The sequence below is a fragment of the Oncorhynchus kisutch genome, linkage group LG21 (genome assembly GCF_002021735.2).
Source record: "Oncorhynchus kisutch isolate 150728-3 linkage group LG21, Okis_V2, whole genome shotgun sequence".
NCBI classification, from domain to species: Eukaryota; Metazoa; Chordata; class Actinopteri; order Salmoniformes; family Salmonidae; genus Oncorhynchus; species Oncorhynchus kisutch.
The window spans coordinates 21,384,922-21,411,418 of NC_034194.2; the positions used below are offsets into that span (position 1 = coordinate 21,384,922).

At 40.9% G+C, this 26,497-nt stretch overlaps 1 long non-coding RNA gene across 1 annotated transcript; it reads left to right on the forward strand.

The window, feature by feature from the left end:
* Window positions 1–9,701: 9,701 nt before the first annotated feature.
* Window positions 9,702–12,156, forward strand: LOC116356164 (uncharacterized). Its single transcript, XR_004204630.1, has 3 exons — window positions 9,702–10,005; window positions 11,070–11,174; window positions 11,724–12,156. It is a non-coding gene; the product is annotated as an uncharacterized LOC116356164 (long non-coding RNA).
* The last annotated feature ends 14,341 nt before the right edge of the window (window positions 12,157–26,497 follow it).

Genomic DNA, 26,497 nt, shown 5'->3' on the forward strand with positions numbered 1-26,497 from the left:
CTTTAGATGTTGCACTAAACTCTAGGGAGCAGAGTCTGAAAACATAACCCTTGCATCAAGTAAACAAAAACACATTTATTCAAACTGCCCAGAGCTATCATGGTCTGAGAAGTCACATCTAGGCCTACAACTTGTGGCTTCTGCAAACTGCACTCTGCTCAACAACAAAGTCATGCATGCAGAAAAAACGATTTCTATTGAATGCTTAGCAGATAAGGCTAATGAAATGAAAGAGAGAGAGAGAGAGCCTTCCTTAATCCCCTTTTGTGATGTGACTGAATAAGTCATTTTCACAATGCTGATTCACTCAGAATTACTCAACCCTCCTTCTGGCATAGGCCTATACAGCGCAAACTGTATGTCTCAATGTTTCCCCTTATTTGTCTGTTTTGTGAATCAAGCCTGTGAAATCTTAACATATCTCCAATGTCCTCTGGGTTATGTTTGTAGCACCACAGATGCTGCACGTCCTCCTCAGTGGATGAATATGTCTATCGCAAAGACCACATGGAGCAATAAATAGCACTCGATTTCACATGACCTTTTCAACTGTTGTCTTTCTCCTCTGAAAGAATGCTGTCCACTATGCAGTTAGTGGATGATATCCTGGCATGAAGCACAACAACCAAAGTGGTTGCATTGGTTTTACTGTCTGCACTTCCGTTAATATCCAAAGGATCAGTGGTGGGAAAAGTACTAAATTGTCACATTTGAGTAAAAATAAAGATACCTTGTATAGAAAATGACTCAAGTAAAAGTGAAAGTCAGCCAGTACAATTCTACTTGAGTAAAAGTCTACAAGTATTTGGTTTTGATAATACTTAAGTATAAAAAGTAAATGGAATTGCAAAAATGTACTTAAGTATCACAATTAGAATAAAAATGATTTCAAATTCCTTATATTAAGCAAACCAGGAACAATTTTCTTGTTTTTTTACAGATAGCCAGCAGCACACTCCAACACTCAGACATAATTTACAAACAAAGCATGTGTGTTTAGTGAGTCCTCCAGATCAGATGCAGTAGGGATGACCAGAGATGTTCTCTGTTTAGTGAGTCCTCCAGATCAGATGCAGTAGGGATGACCAGAGATGTTCTCTGTTTAGTGAGTCCTCCAGATCAGATGCAGTAGGGATGACCAGAGATGTTCTCTGTTTAGTGAGTCCTCCAGATCAGATGCAGTAGGGATGACCAGAGATGTTCTCTGTTTAGTGAGTCCTCCAGATCAGATGCAGTAGGGATGACCAGAGATGTTCTCTGTTTAGTGAGTCCTCCAGATCAGATGCAGTAGGGATGACCAGAGATGTTCTCTGTTTAGTGAGTCCTCCAGATCAGATGCAGTAGGGATGACCAGAGATGTTCTCTGTTTAGTGAGTCCTCCAGATCAGATGCAGTAGGGATGACCAGAGATGTTCTCTGTTTAGTGAGTCCTCCAGATCAGATGCAGTAGGGATGACCAGAGATGTTCTCTGTTTAGTGAGTCCTCCAGATCAGATGCAGTAGGGATGACCAGAGATGTTCTCTGTTTAGTGAGTCCTCCAGATCAGATGCAGTAGGGATGACCAGAGATGTTCTCTGTTTAGTGAGTCCTCCAGATCAGATGCAGTAGGGATGACCAGAGATGTTCTCTGTTTAGTGAGTCCTCCAGACCAGATGCAGTAGGGATGACCAGAGATGTTCTCTTAATACTTTAAGTATGTGAATTGGACCATTTTCTGTCAAAATGTAACAAGTACTTTTAGCTGTCATGGAAAATGTATGGAGTAGAGTTCATTATTTTCTTTAGGAATGTAGTGAAGTAAAGGTTGCCAAAAATATCAATAGTAAAGTACAGATACCTGAAAAAACTACTTAAGTAGTACTTTAAAGTATTTTTACTTAAGTACTTTACACCACTGCAAAGGATAGACCCTATAATGTAAATCAAGTCTGCTTCTCAACACAGATCTAATGAAATGTTATTGGTCGCGTACACATTTAGCACATGTTATTGTGGGTGTAGCGAAATTATTATGTTCCTAGCTCCAACAGTGCAGTAACACCTAACAATACAAAATAATACATGCAAAATCTAAAAAGAAAGGAATTAAGAAATATAGAACAAGCAATGTCAGAGTCCAGAATATAAATATACTGTATGATGATATACTGTATGGACAGTATATGAATAGAACTGCTGTGCATCGATACCTATCGCCCCACAAAAATCACGGTCCTTGAAAAAACAACTACATCAAGGTCTCAGAGCAAGTGATGTCACCAATTGAAATGCTACTAGCGCACACCGCTAACTACTACCATTTCACACTGGTTACATGAACATTTTGTGAGAGATCATTTTCTTTACACAGTGTCTTCAGAAAGTATTCACACCTCTTTACTTTTTCCACATTTTGTTGTTACAGCCTGAATTTAAAATTGATTACAGTTAGATATTTTTGTCACTGGCCTACCCACAATACCCCGTAATGTCAAAGTGCAATTATGTTTTCAATTATTTATTTATTTTTACAAATATTTATTTTTAAAGTCAAATATTCAACCCCTTTGTTGTGGCAAGCCTCCATAAGTTCAGGAGTAAACATTTGCTTAACTCTGTCACATAAGTGGCATGGACTCACTCTGTGTGCAATAATAGTTTTTAACATGATTTTTGAATGATATCTCATCTCTCCATCTGGTTGGCAGGCCAGACATGTAGCCAATATGCTATTATAATCTACTGCCCAAACCTCATTCCTACAACACAGTTTGTGTGAGGTTAATGTAAAAAAAAATAAAAAAAATATGAGCAGTAGATCTCCGCTTGCTTTTTGACTGCGAAAGGGATCTTGTCTCATAAATGGTTGGTGACCACTGCTTTAAAGTATTGTGTGTAAATGGGTGCGAAAAAAATCTATTCAATCCATTTTGAATTAAGGCTGTAACACAACAAAATGTGGAATAAGTCAAGAGGTATGAATACTGTCTGAAGGCACTGTAGATCTAGGAGCATAAGGCTGGCCATCCTACTTTATTTCAAAGGTGTCACGTAATTTACCCAACACTCCAAAGGTTACCAAATGTTGTATACATTATTTTATAACAGAGACTGTGTAAAAAGTAATTATGAAAATTCAATTCCAAAGACAAATTATTATTGCACTGTCAATCACACACTCCCTGATAATGAATCAATTGAGTGTATACACCACTCTCACTCTGTGGGTGGTACAAAGCAGTATAGAGCACATTCCATTCTGTAGGAGGATAATTCATCCTGTTTGAATAGGTTGACAATGGTTTTGATTAGGGTGATGAATGAGAAAAGTAATGTTAACCAAAAAGTATTGTCGAGAGTACAATTGGAGAGTGAGAGAGAGAGTGAAATTTAGATTTATGACAGCCTTACAAATGAGCTGGTCATAGATTAGAATGTACAGGCCCCAGATTAGCTATAATGTCTTGTCATTACCCTGATCTTTTCATCCTGGAAAGCTACAGTATAACTACTGTACTACCTCCAAATGAATATAAAATATTGACTACCACAAAATCACTATGCCAGGACGCAGGAGAAGCTCAGCCGAACTGACTTTTTATTGGTTTTTTTATCACGTACGAGCATTTTTTGGAAACTTTGGTTAAGCATACCTAGCAAAACAACAATGATCAAATGCTTAAATACATTTGCATGATTGTCCGATCATTTCTTGCTTTTGTACCTGGATTGCATATCATAGATTCACTTTTGCAGACTTTAAATACAATTGTCATGAATGATTCCAAATTCTGTGTAAAGTGTGTGTTTTTTCACAGAATATCAACTCTTTGTTTTATCAGAAGAGAATGGTTGCAATGTGGAAATAAGGAAAGGTGAATACAATGGAAGAACACAACTGATATGAATGTATAGACCTACATCCACACCAAAGCAAAGCTCGACACTCTTGGAAAAAAGGTGCCATCTAGAACCTAAAAAGGTTATTTGGCTGTCCCCATAGGGGAACCCTTTGAATAACTATTTTTGGAGTTAACCCTTTCCACAGTGGGTTCTACCTGGAGAAAAAAAAGGGTTCTACCTGGAACCAAAAAGGGTGCTCCTACGGGGACAGCCAAAGAACCCCTTTTGAACCTTTTTTCTAAGAGTGTATAATGGAAGGTCACAATGTTGAAGATGATGATTTAAGAGTAACCCAAAGTTAGATACAAGTAACTCAACTTCATTCTCTACATGACCTCAATATTGTAAAAAAGCATAACAATTTGACAGTCCCCATTGGCTAGAGCTTTCCAAATATTCTACATGGTATGACACTGACTGGATTATTTAGAATTTCATGCATTAGTATTTACTGATTGCCAGAAAGAGTGAACACAATGGCACACATTTCTCTTAATGAAAACAATGTGCTAATATTCTGTGAACAAAACATTATATTCACTGATGACATTTGTATTTAATGTTTTGCAAAAGGTGATCTAAGATTTGCAAGTTGGGTACTAAGGCAAGAAAATGATCAGAAGTTATGTAAATGTTTGAGCATTTGATAATTGCTGTTCTACCATATTTACAGTACCTACTCATTCAAGGGTGTTTCTTATATTTGAGATTCCTCAAAGTTGCCACCCTTTGCCTTGATGACAGCTTTGCACACTCTTGGCATTCTCTCAACCAGCTTCACCTGGAATACCTTTCCAACTGTCTTGAAGGAGTTCCCACATATGCTGAGCACTTGTGGCTGCTTTTCCTCACTCATCCCAAACCATCGCAATTGGGTTGAGGTTGGGTGATTGTGGAGGCCAGGTCATCTGATGCAGCACTCTATCACTCTCCTTGGTCAAATAGCGCGTACACAGCCTGGAGGTGTGTTGCATCATTGTCCTGTTGTAAATCACATGATAGTCCCACTAAGCGTAAACCAGATGGGATGGCGTATCGCTGCAGAATGTTGTAGCCATGCTGGTTAAGTGTACCTTGAATTCTAAATAAATCACTGACAGTGTCACCAGCAAAGCACCATCACACCTCTTCTGCCATGCTTCACGGTGGGAACCACACATGCTGAGATCATCAGTTCACCTACTCTGCCTCTCCCAAAGACACGGTTATTGGAACCAAAAATCTCAAATTTGAACTCATCAGACCAAAATACAGATTTCCACCGGTCTAATATCCATTGCTCGTGTTCCTTGGCCAAAGGAAGTCTCTTCTTTGTAGTCGTTTCTTTGCAGCAACTCGACCATGAAGGCCTGATTCACGCAGTCTCCTCTGAACAGTTGATGTTGAGATGTGTTAACTGTAGGTCTTCCATTCCTTTGGTGGTCCTCACTTAGACCATTCTTCAGGAAGCCATGCAAGGCCACAATACAGCTCCTTAAGCTGAAATAATTTTTTTTAAGTCAAATGTTCCTGCAGAATTAACTTTGTTTGATTTAATTTAAGAATCATTAGGGGTGCCAATGAATTTGACTTTATCTTTTTGAGAATTTCATTTTTTACATGTTAAACAAAATCTCTTACTATGAAAAATTGTATTAGTATAAATGATATAATTGTCAAAACATTTTGAACATGCGATATAGCTTGGTATTTGTGTAATGTATTTTTTGCTCATCTTTATTAAGGGCGCCAATCATTTTGGAGGTGACTATGCATTGAATACATGGAATTGGATTGTGATGATACCAGTGAATGAATTCTGCACACAATGTGATTATTTTTCATGTTCCTTTCCAACAGAAATAATGTTTTATTTGATTTGTATGAAATTCTTTAGTGAAATGGGCAGTAAAAGGTGAGTAATTGGCCATAATTCTGCACTTTTTGTTAGTTGTATTTAAATGTTTTATCAACATGATGTATTATAGTGACTGCAAAGGAAATCAATCAATCTACTGGGAGATTTTGTCAGCTTAGACTCGAGATGTACAGTATGTTTGTGTTAATCTTTTTGCAGACAGTCAGGTTCGTTTGATGAATGTATTTGCAATGTTGATGGTATATTTCAGTTTTGATGAATGTATTTATGTCTTGAGAAGGCAACTACAATTTTAAAATGTATTTACTGTTTTGCAAAAGCCACAGAGTTCTGTGTCTTGTGAACACTGTTTTTGAAAATAGACAACATTGTTCTAAAAATAGCTTGTAAACTATTGAGAAAAATGTCAAGTCAAATAGCTCATCCTTTTTACTTGACGTTTGGGTTGTTCCGCCGATTCGGTGTAATTTGGTCCTGAAAAAAAAAATTTGATTTCACTTTTTAACATTCTATCATAAAGAGAACATGTTCAACTTAACAAAAATAAGTATTCCCATCTCGAGGTTCAATAAAAATACAAAATACTATAGTAAGTGCCAAATAAAGTAACAGCGTTGATTGTAATAGTGTTGACAATTTAATCTTAAATCAGTCATAAATCCCCTCGTGACAAAGGTAATGGAATTGTGTGTGCATCAGGGAGCGGAAATTGAATGCAAGCTTCACTAAAATGGAACATTTCTAGGCTGTCTATCTATGGGTAAAAGGGTTGACGTGTTATGCTTGACCCGCTTAGTTTCCCACCACAAAACACCAGGCATTTGACAAAAATAGTAAACCCAGCTCACCTGCTTTGAACACTATGACTTGACTATTAGATGTTCAATGTTTCTTTGAAAAAATATTTTTAAAGGAATAGTTTCTTCATATAATCTTAAATGGGGACAGATGTAAATGAATAATAATCTTCAGAAATGTCTTTGTCAAAGCAACAAAATAACTAAGGCTTTGCAATGATTGGTTAAACTGGGAGAAATGTAAGTGGGTTGAAATCTTTCCAGAAGTGACACAGGGTTGATGAAGGGACATGTAAAAATGGACTTTAGCAAGACTTTATTCATATTAAATATCTGATTTATGGAATGTTCCATATGGTCTACATTAATTAAAGGGCACTTCATTTAATATAACAGGCTTTTAAAATCCAATATTGGTGCACATTTTCGACTTATAATTTGATTGCAAATTGATGCTGCAGCTGTAGAACTTTTTGAGGATCTGAGGACCCATGCCAAATCTTTAGTCTCCTAAGGGGGAATAGGTGTTGTCGTGCCCTCTTCACGACTGTCTTGGTGTGTTTGGACCATGATAGTTTGTTGGTTATGCCTATTGACATCAACAGTTATGCATTCTAATTATATGGCAGGACATACTCCAGACAAGTACCCTCACATGCGCCGAATACAACAGGTGTAGTCCTTACAGTGAAATGCTTAATTACAAGCCCTTAACCAACAATGCGGTTTTAAGAAAAGAAAAAAAAGTGTTAAAGTATTTTCTAAAGTAAACTGAAGTAAAAAAAAATGGGGGGAATAATTAAGGAGCAACAATAAAATAATAGTAGCAAGACTATATACAGGGGGTACTGGTACAGAGTCAATGTGCGGGGGCACCGGTTAGTCGAGGTAATATGTAGGTAGAGGTAAAGTGACTATGCATGGCTAATAAACAGAAACTAGTAGCAGCAGTTTAAAAATAGGGGTGGTGGGGGGACAATGCAAGTAATCTGGGTAGCCATTTGAAAAGCTGTTCAGGAGTCTTATGGCTTGGGGGTAGAAGCTGTTAAGAAGCCTTTTGGACCTAGACTTGGTGCTCTGGTACCGCTTGCTGTGCCGTAGCAGAGTCTATGACTAAGGTGGCTAGAGTCTTTGGCAATTTTTTGGGCCTTCCTCTGACACTGCCTAGTATAGAGGTCCTGGATGGCAGGAAGCTTGGCCCCAGTGATGTACTGGGTATGTTCTACCCTCTGTAGTGCCTTGCGGTCAGCGGCCGAGCAGTTGCCATACCAGGCGTTGATGCAATCAGTCAGGATTCTCTCGATGCTGCAGCTGTAGAACTTTTTGAGGATCTGAGGACCCATGACAAATCTTTTCAGTCTCCTAAGGGGGAATAGGTGTTGTCGTGCCCTCTTCACGACTGTCTTGGTGTGTTTGGACCATGATAGTTTGTTGGTTATGCCTATTGACATCAACAGTTATGCATTCTAATTATATGGCAGGACATACTCCAGACAAGTACCCTGACACCCAGGGCATGCAATACTCCAGTTATCAATATCAGCATCCTCTCAGCATGGTGGTTCTGGGCTGATTACAACTCCTACCAAAGTATTGATGTCATAGACAGCCAAATCCAGCTCTCATTCTGTCTCTCATCCCCTGAAAGAATATCTGCAATACAGATGGACCTGTGTCAAGACAACTCCCGATGAGATCTATTTAGTGGCAAAAATACCTATCTGAAATCAATCTTGACCTACGTACAGTATAATGAACTGAAGGGTAAAAAAACACACACAAAAAACACCCATCACAAAAGTTTGGGTTCACTGGTGAAAAAAAGTTGAATCAATCGTTTATCCATTGGAGACACATCTGAATGTGGTGTTTGCAAAGAGTCACAATCAGCACTCTGAAAGTTGGACCAAAATGGCTGGACAGCAGGTGTTGACTTTTCTTTCTTATCACACTGTTTTGATTCTGTCCTGAAGTGTGTCAGTAGCACTTTGGAACTAGCACCTCTAATGGAAACCATGACCAGGTCTGAGTGTGTCATGGTGGTGTGAAGCTTAGATCTTGGCCAGTCGAAACCGATATAAATGCTGTTCATCTTTTGATGACTGATTGTTTACAGAAATAGTTATTGGCTTTACTCTTTATTTTGGTCTCACAAGACGTGTTGAATGTAACTTCATATGGATGGAAAAGAACATGTGTTTGACACCTTTTGCTCCAAGCTAGGAGCTAAAAGGGATAAGTCAAGTCAAGCCAGTAAAACTACATTGACACAAACAGACCAATTCTGATATTTTTTCCACTAATTGGTCTTTTGACAAATCAGATCAGCTCCTTTGCCAATATTTGAGCAAAATTGGGTTGTCTGTGTTAACGCAGCCTGAGTCACTGCACTGTATGTGAAATAGGCCTTATGTAATTACTGTATATGAAGTTCTTCCCTGCCTCTCCGTAATACTTCCCCATACGCTGTATGTTCCAGTATCCGCTGTTAGCTGTGACTCACTAGTTCATTCTGACCGAATGGTTAAAATGTTGTTATGATAGGCACACATAGGAGGAGCATAGCCTATATTATACAAAAACATTGAGAACATCTGCTCTTCCCATGACAGACTGACCAGGTGAATCCAGGTGAAAGCTACGATCCCTTATTGAGGTCACTCGTTAAATCCACTTCAATGAATGTAGATGAAGGTGAAGAAGGATTTTTAAGCCTTGAGACAATTGAGACTTGGATTGTGTATGTGTACCATTCAGAGGGTGAATGGGCAAGACCAATCATTTCAAGGGATTTAATCCTGGAGGAATCTGGGCTTGTTTTTGTCATTTCTAGGACAGTGAGATGTGTTTAACATATATTTGGCTAGTAGGAAGGCAGGTCATGGCTTCATGGGCTGAATGATACACCCTATGACGGCTTCCCATGTATTGGGGGGGGGGGGGATCTAAAAATACATGTAGTCCTGCTTTGTGGCGTTTCGCAAAGTCTCTATGTTATACAGATCGCGCTATACGTTTTTGTGTGTAGAGATATGGTTGTTCTTCTTTCATACATCCATTGGACGTCTTTCAGCGATGTTCCTATCAGCTGATTAATTGAAAAGTATATAAGCAGACGCATTTTTCCAGTCTCTGAAAGACTACATCTTGTGTTGGGCGATGCTTTGTGCTCTGGCCCCCATACCTCCCACAAGGCAGGCTTTTTTTTTTTAAGGAGGCGGACAACAATTCTTTGTGCAAAACCGAATGGACTGACCATGCGTAATGGCTTCAAGTAATTCCTCTCAACAACACAAATTTGACGATGGAGCATTTGTTAGCTACATGGTGACATTCAACCATCTATGTTTCAACTGGAATATAGCAAAGAGAATTTGAAACAGAGTTGGATTTAGTGAACGTTAGAAGCTCAGCTACAGCCGATGCCAGCACCAAGACAGCTATGCACCATATTTGTCATCTGCCAAGTAAGTTATTTTTCCTGCAAGCCACCTAGCTAGCTAACTTGAGTTTATCTACTAAACTCCATATTGTGTATTGCTGGCTAACATACACTCTACTGTGTTACAGTGGCAGGAAATCAAATAATTGTTCTGTTTGCTAAGTTGGCTAGCTAAACAACTACTGGGAGCCATATCTATGACTAAAAATATATGTTTTACAATCAGAGATATTTTGTATATCGATTGCTAATCTCTTCTCTTTTTAGTCGTAGATATGGCTAGGTACTAAACAGCCATCAACAACATTACAATCAGCAACCTAAAGCTAAGTTTACCACCAAACGTTAGTACATGACTGTAGTTAGCTAGCTGGTTAGCCTGGCGCCTGTTATGCACCATGCCTCACATTTGTAACTTGTTAGCAAACGTGTAACATCAGCAATTGTAAATAATATTACTAGCTAGCTATGTAACAATTGACGGTTGACATTGAAATGCATCCAAGGTCATAATCATAACCAATCTCACATAATTACAGGAATGACGCAAGATAGGATTTCAAACCGATGTAAATAAGTATTGTATATCGAGCAAGCTAGCTAACTAAGTTTACAAGCAAACAGTGAGGAGAAGCAATAATTCAACAATTTACGGTTTGTGAATCTGAAATTTAAACTGTTGTAAAACTGAAACTGGTTTTACAATAAAACTATTTGGCTAAGCATGCCTCATAGACATGGCTGTAGGTTAAGGTGACCAGATTTCTGAAATTAAAACCGGGGACATTTCCAGTTCGGCGATCAATATGTCATTAAAATATCCAATGTTATTATCTATGAAATAAATAAGGGGGACAATTCCGGTTTCATGTATTTAGTCTAACAGGCCCACTGTGATAGAGAAAACAACTGCTACAGAAACACTACAGACAAGACAGAACTGTCCAATCTGAACAGTGGTCCTGGTCGTCTGGGTAGAATAAGAGCAGAAGAGAACATTAGCAAAATTGAAAAAAAAGACAATAGTATATGTGAAATACTGGTACCTACATTGTATACTTATACCAACCTAATCTGTATATTTCTCAGAAGAATGTATCTTCTTCAGGATTGCTCTCGTCTTTGGCCAGCTTCTCCATGAACTCCTGGCAAGGGAGATTGAAGTTTGTCTTCACAATAAGCATGGCCTTGATGGTAGGTACAGTGAACCTATTTCTTGCTGCTCTCCATAGATCATTCATTTGGGAGAAAACTCTCTCGAATGGTGCATTACTTCCAGGTAAGCACATGACAACAGACGCTAATCTAGCCAGGTTAGTGTGTGGGATGTCGTTCTCTTTGAAGTGGGTAACCACCATGCTCTGTCTCTGACTAAGCGGTGTCTCAGATGTTTTCCATTCTTCAATGGATCCCCCCTTTAGGAACTCATGCAGGCCAGTAACCTCGTCTAACAATATATCCTCATTGATGGTCACATTGGGGCATTTGTCCTGTAGTGTGCCTGCTGCCTTCTGGAGCTCTTCACACTGAGGTTGCCTTTTCAAAATCTTTTAGATTATCTGTGTGCTTTCTCCATGCTTGCAAGTAATTCTCAGCCATAGTGAAGAATGATTGGGATGCTTTGAGAAAGCTCTCTTTAGACATTGCTCCATTTTCCTCTAGCTCTCTCAGAAGTCCTCTAACCAAAACTGGAATAAAATTGTCATCACGTCTTGTAGTCAATTTTGCCTCAATGTTTCTCAGAATTGCAGCGGACTCCACAGCACAGTGGTCCTGGCCTTCAAGCATCTTGATCGTGTCACTGAATACGGTCAAGTTTCCATGGACAAAGGCCAGCCAAAATTCAGTCAGTGGATCTTCGAACATTGTTCGCAGGACAACAGGGCATTTGTCTTCAGAAATAAAAAAGGATTTCAATGGCACATACATTTTCAGCACTCTTTCTAGAGCAGGGAGCATGGACATCCAGCGAACATGTCCTAAAATGTTATGCTACTCCTGGCCAACAAAATCACCAAAGCTCTTCAGTCTTTCTACTCTGACGGTGAAAATATGAAAATATCTTTGTGAGCAGGTACTCAACATCAAGGGGAATCATATCCAAAGCTGTTCTGGACGTGTTATGAATGATGTGGGCAGGACAACCTAAGCTGTTCTGGCCGTGTTATGAATGATGTGGGCAGGACAACCTAAGCTGTTCTGGCCGTGTTATGAATGATGTGGGCAGGACAACCTAAGCTGTTCTGGCCGTGTTATGAATGATGTGGGCAGGACAACCTAAGCTGTTCTGGCCGTGTTATGAATGATGTGGGCAGGACAACCTCAGCCAATCACCTCCCGCTGCAGAGCATGTTTAACTTTGGTATGGACATTGACCCTCCCCAGCCTATTCAGTCCACCAAAGTTGGTATTTGTGTTGTCGGCAGAGAATGCCACGACTTTGTTTTCCAGGTTACCACCAGGACCTCAGCTGCAATTTCCTCTGCTGTTTCTCCTTTCAATTCAACAAAATCAGGCAGTTTTGTTTCCACAGATGTGCTGCCATATATCTTACAATATCTGACTAGTATTGGCAGCAGCTTTACATGGACAGGGACACAAATTCAACCTGATCTAGGTCCTGTGTTACCAAAGTAGTTGCCCATGGTGCTAACACATGAAGCCATAGTGAGTAACATTTTGTCCTAGCACATGTAAACTTTGGCTCATAAAGCTTCCGCGTGAGTAGTGCTGTGCAGTCCATAGATCTGTAACTATGATTGTGTCGCATAGTGTGGTATGCAAAGACACCCTCCTGCACAGCTAAATCATATTCTTCTTGGGAAGGCTCTACCTTCTTGCAGAATGTGGTGACAGAAGGCATACCAACACGGCCAATCAGAGAGGCTTTATGCTTTTTCGTCTGTTGATGTTCTACCACTGCCGTTCTTCCCCCCCAGCCAATTGAAAAAGAGGAATTACAAAGGGTGCAGTTAACCATTCTATCGACTTGACCTGAGCGTATAAATGGAAATTCTCTCCTCATGTTGTCATTAAAATGGCATTTCCATTTCTTGGAAAGAGCCATTGTACCTCCTCTGTCTGCTCTTCTTCACTCTCCTTGTGTCACTCTTCTTACTCTCAATTATTTTTCTTCTCCTCCAATCTTTCTCCACTCGTCTTCCAGCTCTTTCTTCCTTTCCTTCTCTTTACCTTTCCACCTCACTCTTCCACACTCTCCTCGCTTCACTCTTTTTACTCCCTTCATTTTTCCTTCTCCTTCCTCTCCAATCTTTAAGAATAAATAGTACACTATTAGATAAAATACTTTGGTTAACAGATTCCCATTGCTTGCCTCATTTTTGTATTTTATCTCAAAAACATTGTTTGGAATAACAAATTGGCAGACTCTGCAATCATATCTTTACCTTTCCTCCTCTCTCTTTCACTCTCCTTCCTATCCAGTCTTCCTCCTCTCCACTCTAACAGAAAACATTATGCTAATGTTATCCATGAAAATGTCAAAATATATTTTCACACTACTTAAAATGCCAAACCATTAAAATTGTAATCTACAAATAAATATTCTCAGAATTATGCATTAATTTAATATAATCATATTTTCTAAATAGCCCGTCCACTGCATGTTTACATGTGAACGTTTTTTAACCTAGCTACCGTGTAAGTAGCCACCAAAAACGGTGACGTCTGGTCACCCTACTGTAGGTAGATACTGTCTTTCTACCTACCTAGGCTCATTTGTACGGTCTTGTCACTGTGCAAAGGTTGAGAATTATACCATATTGTTGTAAATGTAATCTCTGTGCCTGTGCACATGTACTGTCGGTTCTTGTTAGACTCTAACGAGAGTATAAGAGAAGGTTATGGTCGAGATGTATTTATCACATAGGGAATTGCAGGTTTCTCTCACAGCAGGAGGAACTTTGGCAGGTTCATGAGTAGAGGAGATGAAAGGTGATATGGAAACGATATCATTCTTACAGCTAGTCTGTAATAGATTATAGAGCCTATTAGGAACCCTGGTGCATGCAATACATCATTCATCATCAGTTTGGTTCCTGGCTGCTCTCACCGGCGATGTCTTGCTTATTAAAATAGAAAACTGAAGGGCAAAGAGAGCGGGAGGAACGAAGAATGCATATCACCATCTATTAAAGACAACTTTGGCTACTAGTAAGTATTTTTTAAACCTTCCACTTTAGGCTGGATGTGTCAATGTGTTGTTCCTACTGTACAAGCATAATCTATGAGCAGAATTCAGAATTCTTACCTTCATTAGCCACAAAATCCCTAGTTTGAAAGCAACTGTTTTTTGGAAGCTGTGCGATACCATTTTCCCCCATGTGGACCAGCTCCCAAGCTATTTTAGTTTGAGCCAATGAGCTTCAACCCTTTGCGATTTAAGTGACAGCTAGCATGATGCACACACAGGAGAGGGATAGAGAGCAATGACGTGATGCACATATCTGCACATACAGTATCTGGGACCACTTTTTGCTCGAGCGCTACTTTCAGAACTACTGGCTAAAAAGTATACAAAAGTACAGAAGAATCTCTTTAACAATATGAATACCAATGTTTCGGGATGAAACCAGACATGAAAGGTTTAAATGTCAATTGCTCTCTCGTCATGCTAGAATTACAGAGTTGTTTTCGGGTCACATTGGTGCTTGGTTTCCATATTATTTTCCTTCTAAACTGTCCATATCTTTGCGGTCATTGGCTGAGGGAATTAACATATGACCTACATTTCCTCAACAGCAAGCTAGGGGGGTCATCAACACCTTGAATATTTAATTTTCTTTCTTTAATTTGTCAAGCTGAAGGCACTTGTAAACACATTAGATAGCAAAACACTGGACGGGAGAAAAAAGCACTCAAGGGGATGCCTACCCACGGAGGAATTCAGTTAAATGCGTTTTATTCAGGCATATGGGTTCAGGCTGACTGATGTGTTCGTGGTAGCTAAACACAAACCCGGTAAGTCAAACCTTGGCAGTGTTGCATTTGGCCATTTACCATACAAACGGTTCTGAAACAACAATTACACTAATGGAAGAGACAAAGCGAACATACAGTCTGTGGTGCCAGCTGCATTTGCACTTTTAATGGTGTTTGTTGAGAGCATATCTAAAGTGTTGGCCTTCAACAACAAAAATTCTTTAGTAGCTTCACACATGGTGTGTGTTTAACCACACAAACACGGAGAGGCAGACAGAGTTATTTATCACAGATAAGTATCGATCTGTATTTTACAAAATGCACCCAGTGTATTAACTAGTCACTGCTAAAGCAACACACTGCCAGAGGTCAGAGGTGAACCTATTAAATACCATGAAATAACCCACTGGGCACAAACTGGTTAAATCAACATTGTTTCAACGTAATTTGTCAACATACTGACGTGGAATCTATGTGGAAAATACATTGGATTTGCAAGATGTCATCAACTGATATTTTTGAGTGTGAAATTTCAACCACAGGATTATTTCATCATGGTAACCAATTCAACATTGTAAGGGTTCAGACCAAAGCGCAGTGTGGTAAGTGTTCATGATGATGTTTAATTAAAACTCAGAACACTAAACAATAAACGACAATGTGAATTACAAAACCGAAACGGTACCGTGTGGCCCAAACACTCACACGGAAACAAATACCCACAAACCAAAACTGAAACTCAGGCTACCTAAGTATACTAGGCCGAACTCAAAAGCCAACATAGAAAAACAAACAGACTGCCCACCCAACTCACGCCCTGACCATACTAAAACAAAGATAAAATAACAGAACTATGGTCAGAACGTGACATTACCCCCACCCCCCAGCAAAACCTAAACCTATAGGGGAGGGTCTGGGTGGGTGTCTGTCGGCGGTGGCGGCCCTGGCGCGGGACGTGGACTCCACTCCACCATAGTCCTTCTCCGTCTCTCTATTCGCCTCCGTGGCCTCTTAAGAGAGGCGACCCTCGCCGCAGACCTCGGACTGGGGACCCTTGATACGGGGGGGGGGGCACACGGGGAGTGTGGCTAAGTCAGGTAGGAGACCTGAGCCAACTCCCCGTGCTTACCGTGGAGAGAGGTGGACCGGGCAGGCACCGTGTTATGCAGTGAGGCACACAGTATCCCCAGTGCGCAGGGATAGCCCGGTGCGATACATAGCAGCGCCTCGTATCGGCCGGGCTAGAGTGGGCATCAAGCCAGGTGCCATGAAGCCGGCTCAGCGCATCTGGTCTCCAGTGCGTCTCCTCGGGCCGGGGTACATGGCACCAGCTTTACGCATGGTGTCCCCGGTTCGCCAGCACAGCACAGTGCGGGCTATTCCACCTCGCCGCACTGGCCTGGCTACGGGGAGTATTCAACCAGGTAAGGTTGGGCAGGCTCGGTCTATCCGGTGCCACCTCCATGCACCAGCCCTCCGGTGGCAGCCCCCCGCACCAGGCTGTCTCTCCGTATCCTTCCTACAGGTGCTCCCGTCTGTCCTGAGCTGCCAGAGCCGCCCGCCTGTCCTGAGCTGCCAGAGCCGCCCGCCGGTCCTGAGCTGCCAGAGCCGCCCGCCAGTCCTGAGCTGCCAGAGCCGCCCGCCGGTCCTGAGCTGCCAGAGCCGCCCGCCGGTCCTGAGCTGCCAGAGCCGCCCGCCGGTCCTGAGCTGCCAGAGCCGCCCGCCGGTCCTGAGCTGCCAGAGCCGCCCGCCGGTCCTGAGCTGCCAGAGCCGCCCGCCGGTCCTGAGCTGCCAGAGCCGCCCGTGACGGAATCGCCCTTCACTTCGGAGCTGCCGGAGTCTCCCGCCTGTCCGGTGCTGCCGGAATCTCCCGTCCATTTGGGACCCGTAGCTGGGGTCCCCAGTCTGAGGTCGGCAGCGAGGGTCGCTGCGTTAAAGAGGCCACAGAGGCGGGTAATGAAGCGGAGAAGGACTATGGTGGAGTGGGGTCCATGCCGCCACAGCGGACAGACACCCACCTAGACCCTCCCCTATAGGTTTAGGTTTTGCGGCCGGAGTCCGCACCTTTGGGGGGGGGGGGGGGGGGGGGGGGGGGGGGGTTACTGTCGCGTTCTGACCTTGGTTCTTTTGTTTTGTCTTTGTTTTAGTATGGTCTGGGCGTGAGTTGGGTGGGTTGTCTATGTTAGTTTTTCTATGATTTTCTATTTCTGTGTTTGGCCTGGTATGGTTCTCAATCAGAGGCAGCTGTCAATCGTTGTCCCTGATTGAGAACCATATTTACGTAGCCTGTTTTCTAATGTGTTTTGTGGGTGGTTGTTTTCAATCTTTGTGTGTCTGCACCAGACAGAACTGTTTCAGTTGTTTCTTTGTTGTTTTGTTATTCAGTGTTCAGTTTACTTTATTAAAAAGATGAACAGGTGCCACACTGCGCATTGGTCCTCACCTTCTTCCACGAACAACGGCCGTTACACAGGCCTAGGGTTTCAAGCTTTGGTTGATTTCAAATTGAGTCTACAAGTTAATAATATACATTTTGGATTCACCTCTCGATGTCAACCAAAAATCTAAGTTAAAGAATAGGACTAAATCAAATTGTATTTAAATTGCAAGTTTGATTTGATTGAAATATAGACGTGAATCTAACATACATGATTCATTTGTAGACAAACTGGAATTAAAGCCACACTCAGTGGCACAGATGGAACTATCTAAGCAGAAGATGCATCTCCTTCAAATGTTGATATTTGGTTGTGTTGACAACCAAACACAATTCATTATCACTTTTGCAATTTAGCCTATTAAATTGTCAACAAGGTAGCAAATGAAATGTTGGATTCACATCTCCTTCACCAAAAGTTAAAGAATAGGATTAATCTAGTGGTTCAAATGGAACTATCCAAGCAGAAGTTACATCTCCTTTTAAAAATGTTGATATTTGGTTGCGTTGTCAACCAAACACAATTCAATATTGCTTTTCTAATACAGTAAATAGCCAAAAGTTAAATCTGTCTAACAAACTAATGTAATAATACTATTCAACCTTAAAATGAGTCCATGGCCACATTTAGAGGTTACTGTATCTATAAATGTCTTCTTATGTAGTCATAGAAAGCGTGTATGCCCAAGATAGTATGAAAAGGTCACGGGTCTGTGGCAATCTTCAGAATTGCTATAATGATCTGCGCAGAATCTCAAACAGCATTGATCAGCACCATGTACATTAATATAATCTCAACTGCAATCCAAGTCATTTGCTTGTGGTATGAGGTGAAGCACAGTCATAACACATTCAATTGTTGTATAAATAAACCAAAATATCTGACACTGTATTCTCATTGTGACAACGAAACATCTTTCAGATTGTTGGTTTAAATGGAATTTGGTTTTAGAGACGGTATTTGAAAGCGTAGTGAAAATAGGTTGTAATCTCATTGATCAACATAACTAAATATGACCCAATTCTCCACATTGAAATGGCATGGTGTGCCAAGAGGGAAGGGCCCTTCAAAAAGAATGAATAGACCTGTGAGGACCAATTTAATTTGGAAAACAACACCCAATGGTGCAGAATAGTATTCATACCACGGGGATAGTTCTCCAAGATCACGTTCTTCTCTCAGTACCATGAGACGTGGCAAGCTTCAAAATAACAGTTCATCTCCCTGCAAAAAGGTGCTATTGGTCCGTACATAAGAACACTGGTGGAAAAAGTCAGATAAATTAATAGAAAATGACTCAAGTAAAAGTAAGTCACCCAGTAAAATGCTACTTGAGTAAAAGTCAGTGTTTGGTTTAAAATATACTTAAGTATCAAAAGTAAAAGTATAAATCAATTCAAATTCCTCATTAAGCAAACCAGATGGCACCATTTTCTTGTATATTTAATTTACGGAAAGCCAGGGGCATACTCCCAACATTCAGACATCATTTACAAAAGAAAGCATTTGTGGTTAGTGAGTCCGCCAGATCAGAGACAGTTTGTCAGTTTTTGATTTGTTAAAAAAGTTTGAAATATCCAATAAATGTCGTTCCACTTCATGATTGTGTCCCACTTGTTGTTGATTCTTCCCCCAAAAAATACAGTTTTATATCTTTATGTTTGAAGCCTGAAATGTGGCAAAAGGTCGCAAAGTTCAAGGGGGCCGAATACTTTCGCAAGGCACTGTATGAATAGAAAAGGTGTGTACAGCAGTAGTTATACAGGAAGAGCCACGACTAGAACACAGTACATATAAAGTGTGAAAAACAGTATGTAAACATTATTAAAGTGACCAGTGTTCAATTACTCTATGTACATAGGGCAATGCAGTCTCTAAGGTGCAGGGTAGACTACCGGGTGGTAGCCGGATAGTAAGCATGAATAAGGTTCAGGGCAGGTTATTGGGCGGAGGCTGGCTAGTGGTGACTGTTTCACAGTCTGATGGCATGAAGATAAACAGTTTCTATCAGTCTCTCAGTCCCTTTGATGCACCTCTACCGTCTTCTCCTTCTAGATCAGGGATGGGCAAGTAAATACCCCATAATGACAAAGTGAACAGGTTTAGAAATGTTTGCAAATTTATAACGAATATATAACTTATTTACTTAAGTATTCAGACCCTTTGCATTGAGACTCATGTTTCCATTAGTTATCCTTGAGATGTTTCTACAACTTGGAGTCCACCTGTGATAAATTCAATTGATTTGACATGATTTGGAAAGACACATACCAGTCTATATAAGGTTCTACAGTTGACCGTGCATGTCAGAGCAAATACCAAGCCATGAGGTCAAAGGAATTGTCCATAGAGCTCAGAGACAGGATTGTGTTGAGGCACAGATCTGGGGAAGGATACCAAAATATTTAGGCAGCACTGAAGCTTCCCAAAAACAGTGGCCTCCATCATTCTTAAATGAAAGAAGTTTGGACCCACCAAGACTCTTCCTAGAGCTGGCCACCCGACCAAACGGAGCGATCGGGGGAGAAGGGCCGTAGTCAGGGAAGTGACCAAGAACCCAATGGTCACTCTGACAGAGCTCCAGAGTTCTTCTGTGGACATGGGAGAACCTTCTAGAAGGACAACCATCTCAGCAGCACTCCACCAATCAGGCCTTTATGGTAGAGTGGCCAGATGGAAGTCACTCTTCAGTAAAAGGCACATGACAGCCCGCTTGGAGTTTGCCAAAAGGCACCTAAAGACTCTCAGACCATAAGAAACAAGTTCCTCTGGTCCGATGAAACCAAGATTGAACTCTTTGGCCTGAATGCCAAGCATCACGTCTAGAGGAAACCTGGCACCATCCCTATGGTGAAGCATGGTGGTGGCAGCATCATGCTGTGGGGATATTTTTCAGCGGCAGGGACTGGGAGACTAGTCAGGATCAAGGGAAAGATGAACAGAGCAAAGAACAGAGATATCCATGTTGAAAACTTGCTCCAGAGCACTCAGGACCTGACACTTCCAACAGGACAATGGCCTTAAGCACACAGCCAAGAGAACACAGGAGTGGCTTTGGGAGAAGCCTCTAACTCTCCATGAGTGGCCCAGCCAGAACCCGGACTTGAACCTGGTTGAACATCTCTGGAGAGACCTGAAAATAGCTGTGCAACGACGCTCCACATCCAACCTGACAGAGCTTTAGAGGATCTGCAGAAAATAAATGGGAGAAACTCCCCAAATACAGGTGTGCTAAGCTTGTAGCTTCATACGCAAGAAGACTGGGGGCTGTAATCACTGCCAAAGGTGCTTCAACAAAGTACTGAGTAAAGCATCTGAATACTTATATAAATATGATATTTCAGTTTATTATAATTTTTTTTTTAATTGCTCAACTTTCTAAAAACCTGTTTTTGCTTTGTCATTGTGGGGCATTATGTGTAGATTGATGAGGGGGAAAAACAACCATTTAATCCATTTTAGAATAAGGAAAAAGTAAAGGTGTCTGAATACTTTCCGAATGCAGTGTATAGTGTATTTCTCAGCGGCTCATATTAAGCACATGCTCTGGTGTGAAACCGAAGTAGCCTACCCAGCATCATTGAAAAACTGCCCGGCGGGAAAGCATGCTGCTCCATTCGCTTTTCGAGTGCATATGGATACAATTTCTTCCTCTGTCCCTTCCCATTCGATAATGGGCCATTCTAAATCGAAACTAATTTGACATATTAGTAAAGACAAGGTTAAATTGAGAATAGTGTGATGGGTGAAAATATGATAACTTGATGAGAGAACAGCTGTGCAGCCTGAGGCAAGGAACAGAGCGCAAGTTTTTTTTGCGACTTTCTCAAATCAATAGCAGATAGTCGCTCCATGCAGCCCATATATGTTTTGATTTCTAAGACATTCTAAGGTTTGTATTATTCACAACTAAAGTTGCCAAACAACTCTAAATCTAGCGTATAGGACCTGTTTCAAATAATCACTTTTGCTCAACATAGCACCCTCACTCCAGAATGGAAAAAAAATGTCCTTTATATTTTATTCAGCAACATTCAGTAACATTCTTACTATTAAATCATATAATGGTACTGGATTTAAGCATATCATGTCAGCTAAATGAACAAGTTTACAGCCTATATGGCATGGAGCATAACATACAGTAGATCAACTCATAAAATAAAATATCATAATGTTTCTTTAGACCTGACTGACCTAAGTAATGGATTTGTGATGGTGTAAATTCAATTGATTTATTAGACTTTTTAAAATGTAGATGTTGCAACGGCACCCGTCACCGTGGGACTGGCGGGATTTTGCATGAAAATAACAAGCTGGCAAAATGTCATGACCACCACAGCACTACTGTAGGTGTGAATACTCTAAGGCACTGTATCCCAAAAAGGTTGAATGATCTGGCAACTATACATTTCAATCAAAATAAAATAGATAGGACCTTGAAACCATAGAGGAAAACCTGTCCATCTACAGGGAAATGACCCTGATTAATGATCTAGTAATATTGCAGTTTACATATCCATGGCACTACCAACTATTTTTTTCCAAGTAATTTCATCAAAAAATATTCAGTTTAATTTGGAATGGCAAACCATGAACTTACTAGAGAGTGGAGGGCTACATTAAAAGCCTCCATAAACTATACTGAAGAAAAATCTAAATGCAACATGCAACACTTTTTTACAGTTACAGTTCCTTGAAAGGAAATGAGTCCATTGAAATAAATTCATGAGGCCCACATCTATGGATTTCACATGACTGGGAACACAGATAAGCATCTGTTGGTCACAGATACATTAAAAAAGGGGCGTGGATCAGAAAATCAGTCAGTATCTGGTGTGACCATTTGCCTGAGGCAGCGAGACACATCTCCTTCGAATAGAGTTGATCAGGCTGTTGATTGTGACCTGTGGAATGTTGTCCCACTCCTCTTCAATGGCTGTGCGAAGTTGCTGGATATTGTCAGGAACTGGAACATGCTGTCGTATATGTCGATCCAGAGCATCCCAAACAAGCTCAAAGGGTGACATGTCTGGTGAGTATGCAGGCCATGGAAGAAATGGGATATTTTCAGCTTCCAGTAATTGTGTACAGATCCTTGCGACATGGGGCCGAGCATGATCATATTGAAACATGAGGTAATGGAGGCACGACATCACGGTATCTCTGTGCATTCAAATTGCCATCAATAAAATGCAATTGTGTTCATTGTCCGTAGCTTATGCCTGCCCATAGCACAACCCCACCATGGGACACTCTGTTCACAATGTTATCAGCAAACCGCTTGCCCACACGACGCCATACACGTGGTATGTGTAACGGATGTATATCGTATTCTCCTTGCGTTGTGTTTTCTCCAAATAAATCACATCAGCCAGTGGTCCCAGTTGAGCATCATTTATTTCTGTTGCTGTTGTTAAATGAGGAACAGCACGTTAGTTGTGGGTGGGGCTTAACGATATTGATGGCTGTTGATGGCAAAATCTGTAGCATGAAGACAATTGTGTTAGCAGTGGGCTTATGTGACCATTACATCGGTGTATGCTAGCTAACACACTTCTTTACAGCAACCATATGCCAAAGCACATCCCAGAAAGCCCCTCAATTCCTAACAGGTACCATATACCCACACATGTATAGATCAGTAACGTACAGCAAACTTGTACACATTGTAAAATAGAACACAGTATTCAGAATGTGACCCATCCCTTGCATCATATTTTCATACTGGGAAGACCTGACGTTCGCGATCTCCCCCTATCTGCAAGCGGGGCCAATCACAACACGCCTTATTGTCATCAAAGTTCAACCAACGAATAAGAATGCTTGAACATTAAATACACATTTCTTTAGAGGCAAGTGGAAACATAACAAACCCTGTTAGATATGCAGATGTGAGACCGTTTGGACGTACTCCCAAATTCTCTAAAACAGTGGAGGTGGTCTCAGGCGATCCCACAGGTGAAGACGGATGTGGAGTTCCTCAGCTGGCATGGTTACACGTGGTCTGCGGTTGTGAGGCCGGTTGGACATACTGCCACATTTTCAAAAAATGACATTGGAGGCAGCTTATGGTAGAGAAATTAAGATTCAATTCTCTGTCAACAGCTCTGGTGGACATTCCTGCAGCCCACATGCCAATTGCAGACTCCCTCAAAACCTGAGACATCTTTGGCATTGTGTTGTGTGACAAAACATCACATTAGAGTGGCCTTTTATTGTCCCCAGCACAAGGTGCACCTGTGTAATGATAATTCTGTTTAATCAGCTTCTTGATTGCCACACCTCTCAGGTGGATGGATTATCTTGCCAAATGAGAAATGCTCACCAACAGGGATGTAAACAAATTTTACATTTTACAAAACATTTTAGAGAAATAAGCTTTTTTTGTGCATATGGAACATTTCTGGGATCTTTTATTTCAGGTCATGAAACATGGGACCAACACTTTACATGTTGCATTTATATGTTTGTTCAGTATAGTTATGCTTAGCTTGCTCCAAAGACAGTGTCACATTTAATCTATAATACAATTACACTCTCCCAACTTCAAAGGTAGAACGTTTCTTTGTGCGTAAAATCTGTTAGTCCTTTTATTTCAGATCATGTACTGTGCATGTCTAAATCCAAACAGTTTTTCCCAGCAGGCTACAAAGAGAAGCACATATGTTTAAGAGGGGGCATTTAGCCTTTTTGCAGATTAAACCTCATTTTCAGTGGATTGACATTTGAATCATCTTTTAAAAAATGAAGATACTCAAAATAAGCCGTACAGTTGGCTGCAAATTCAATTTCCTCCTCCAGAAAAGGCAGATTAAATATTACAGCAAATAATATGGCAAAACTTCAAAGTACTGATAGAGAAAAACACAATTTTCTTAGAGGGAAAAATGTACAAGAAGTGTATAATATTTATGGACATTTGTAAAGAAGTCATGTAAAATGATGTTACACAAACAACTAGCAGTGTATGGAGGTGTCTGCTCAATGCAAAATTATACCCAACTCATCGTGGCTCTGCCACAAAATTGGAAGATGTAATAATTGAAAGAAGAAATGAAAGAATGTCTGTCATCCATGAAATTGAAATAAATCACAAACTGATATATAAAACAATAAACACAGCAATCTGTTCATTTCAATTCAAGCTAATACGTCAAATATTTGCATCAAAAATAATGCTCAATATATGGGGCATTGAACAGTCAGGAGGAAACAGAATTAATAGATCATCTTTTCTGGTACTTACCATCGGTGGCTCATTTTGGAGTCAGCTCCCGGAATGGTTAAGTCATAATACCAGGGTTCAGATGGACCTGCAAACTGTATTGTTAGGACATAAAAAATAAATAAAAAACACGATCAGTCAAATGGAAATATCATTATACTCCTGGGTAAAGTATTTATTTTTAGGGCAATATCTATAGAAATGTAACAAATAGGGAGGTTCGTGACTAATGTAAAATCACATTAAAATGGAGGGATTTACTGCATTGAAAAAGCAAATAGCAAAATGGTATTATACTTGGAAACATGCGTTAATCTGTGGACATTGGAGGGTTGGAGTTAAGATCAAAATGAATGGGAGATTGGCAGCTGTGTATAAAAATCCTGCACTTGCAGAAACAGTAAATTAGGAATGCATGTATGATTAGTTAACTATATGTACTGTATATGTAAAATAAAATAGCTGTAAGAAGCAGGAGAAGACGTATTAAGGTCCGTTAGTTTACGCCAATCAGGGGTGGGGTGGTAGGGTTAAATAATATACAGTGCCTTTGGAAAATATTCAGACCCCTTGACTTTTTCCACATTTTGTTAGGTTACAACCTTATTCTAAAATGGATTAAATTGTTCCCCTCCCCCTCATCAATCTACACACAATATCCTATAAAGACGAAGCAAAAACAGGATTTTAGAAATTGTTGCTAATTTAAAAAAATAAAGAAAAGCACCTTTGGCAGCGATTACAGCCTTAAGACTTTTTTGGTATGACGCAACAAGCTCGGCACACCTGTATTTGGGGAGTTTCTCCTATTCTTCTCTGCAGATCCTCTCAAACTATGTCAGGTTGGATGGGGATCGTTAAGGCATAGCTATTTTCAGGTCTCCCAGAGATGTTCGATCGGGTTCAAGTCCGGGCTCTGGCTGGGCCACACAAGGACATTCAGAGACTTGTCCTGAAGCCACTCCTGCGCTGTCTTGGCTGTGTGCTTAGGTTCGTTGTCCTGTTGGAAGGGGAACCTTCGCCTCAGTCTGAGGTACTGAGCACTCTGAAGCAGATTTTCATCAAAGATCTCTCTGTACTGCTCCGTTGATCTTTCTCTCGATCCTGACCAGTCTCCCAGTCCCTGCCGCTGAAAAACATCCCCAAAGCAGGATGCTGCCACAACCGTGCCTCACCATAGGGATGGTTGGCATTCAAGCGTCACTTCTTCTGGCAAACTCCAAGCGGGCTGTCATGTGTCTTTTACTGAGGAGTGGCTTCCGTCTGGACAGTCTACCATAAAGGCCTGATTGGTGGAGTGCTGCAGAGATAGTTGATATTCTGGAAGGTTGTCCAATCTCCACAGAGGAACTCCGGAGCTCTGTCAAAGTGACCATCGGGTTCTTGGTCACCTCCCTGACCAAGGCCCATCTCCCCCGATTGTTCAGTTTGGCTGGGCGGCCAATGCAAGAAAGAGTCTTGGTGGTTCCAAACTTCTTCCATGAATGATGGAGGCCACTGTGCTCTTGGGGATCTTCAATGCTGCAGAAATGTTTTTGCACCCTTCCCCAGATCTGTACCTCGAAACAATCCTTTCTCAGTGCTCTACACTCAATTCCTTTGACCTCATGGCTTGGTTTTTGCTCTGACATGCACTGTCCACTGTGGGACCTTCTATAGACAGGTTTGTGCCTTTCCAAATCATGTCCAATCAATTGAATTTACCACAGGTGGACTCCAATCAAATTGTTGAAACATCTCAAGGATGATCCATGGAAACAGGATGCACCTGCTCAATTTTGAGTCTCATAGAAAAGAGTCTGAATACTTACCTTACATTTTTAATACATTGTGTGTATGGGGTATGTTTTCATTTTATTTAATCAATTTTAAAATAAGTCTGGAAAAAGCCAAGGGGTCTGAATACTTTCCCG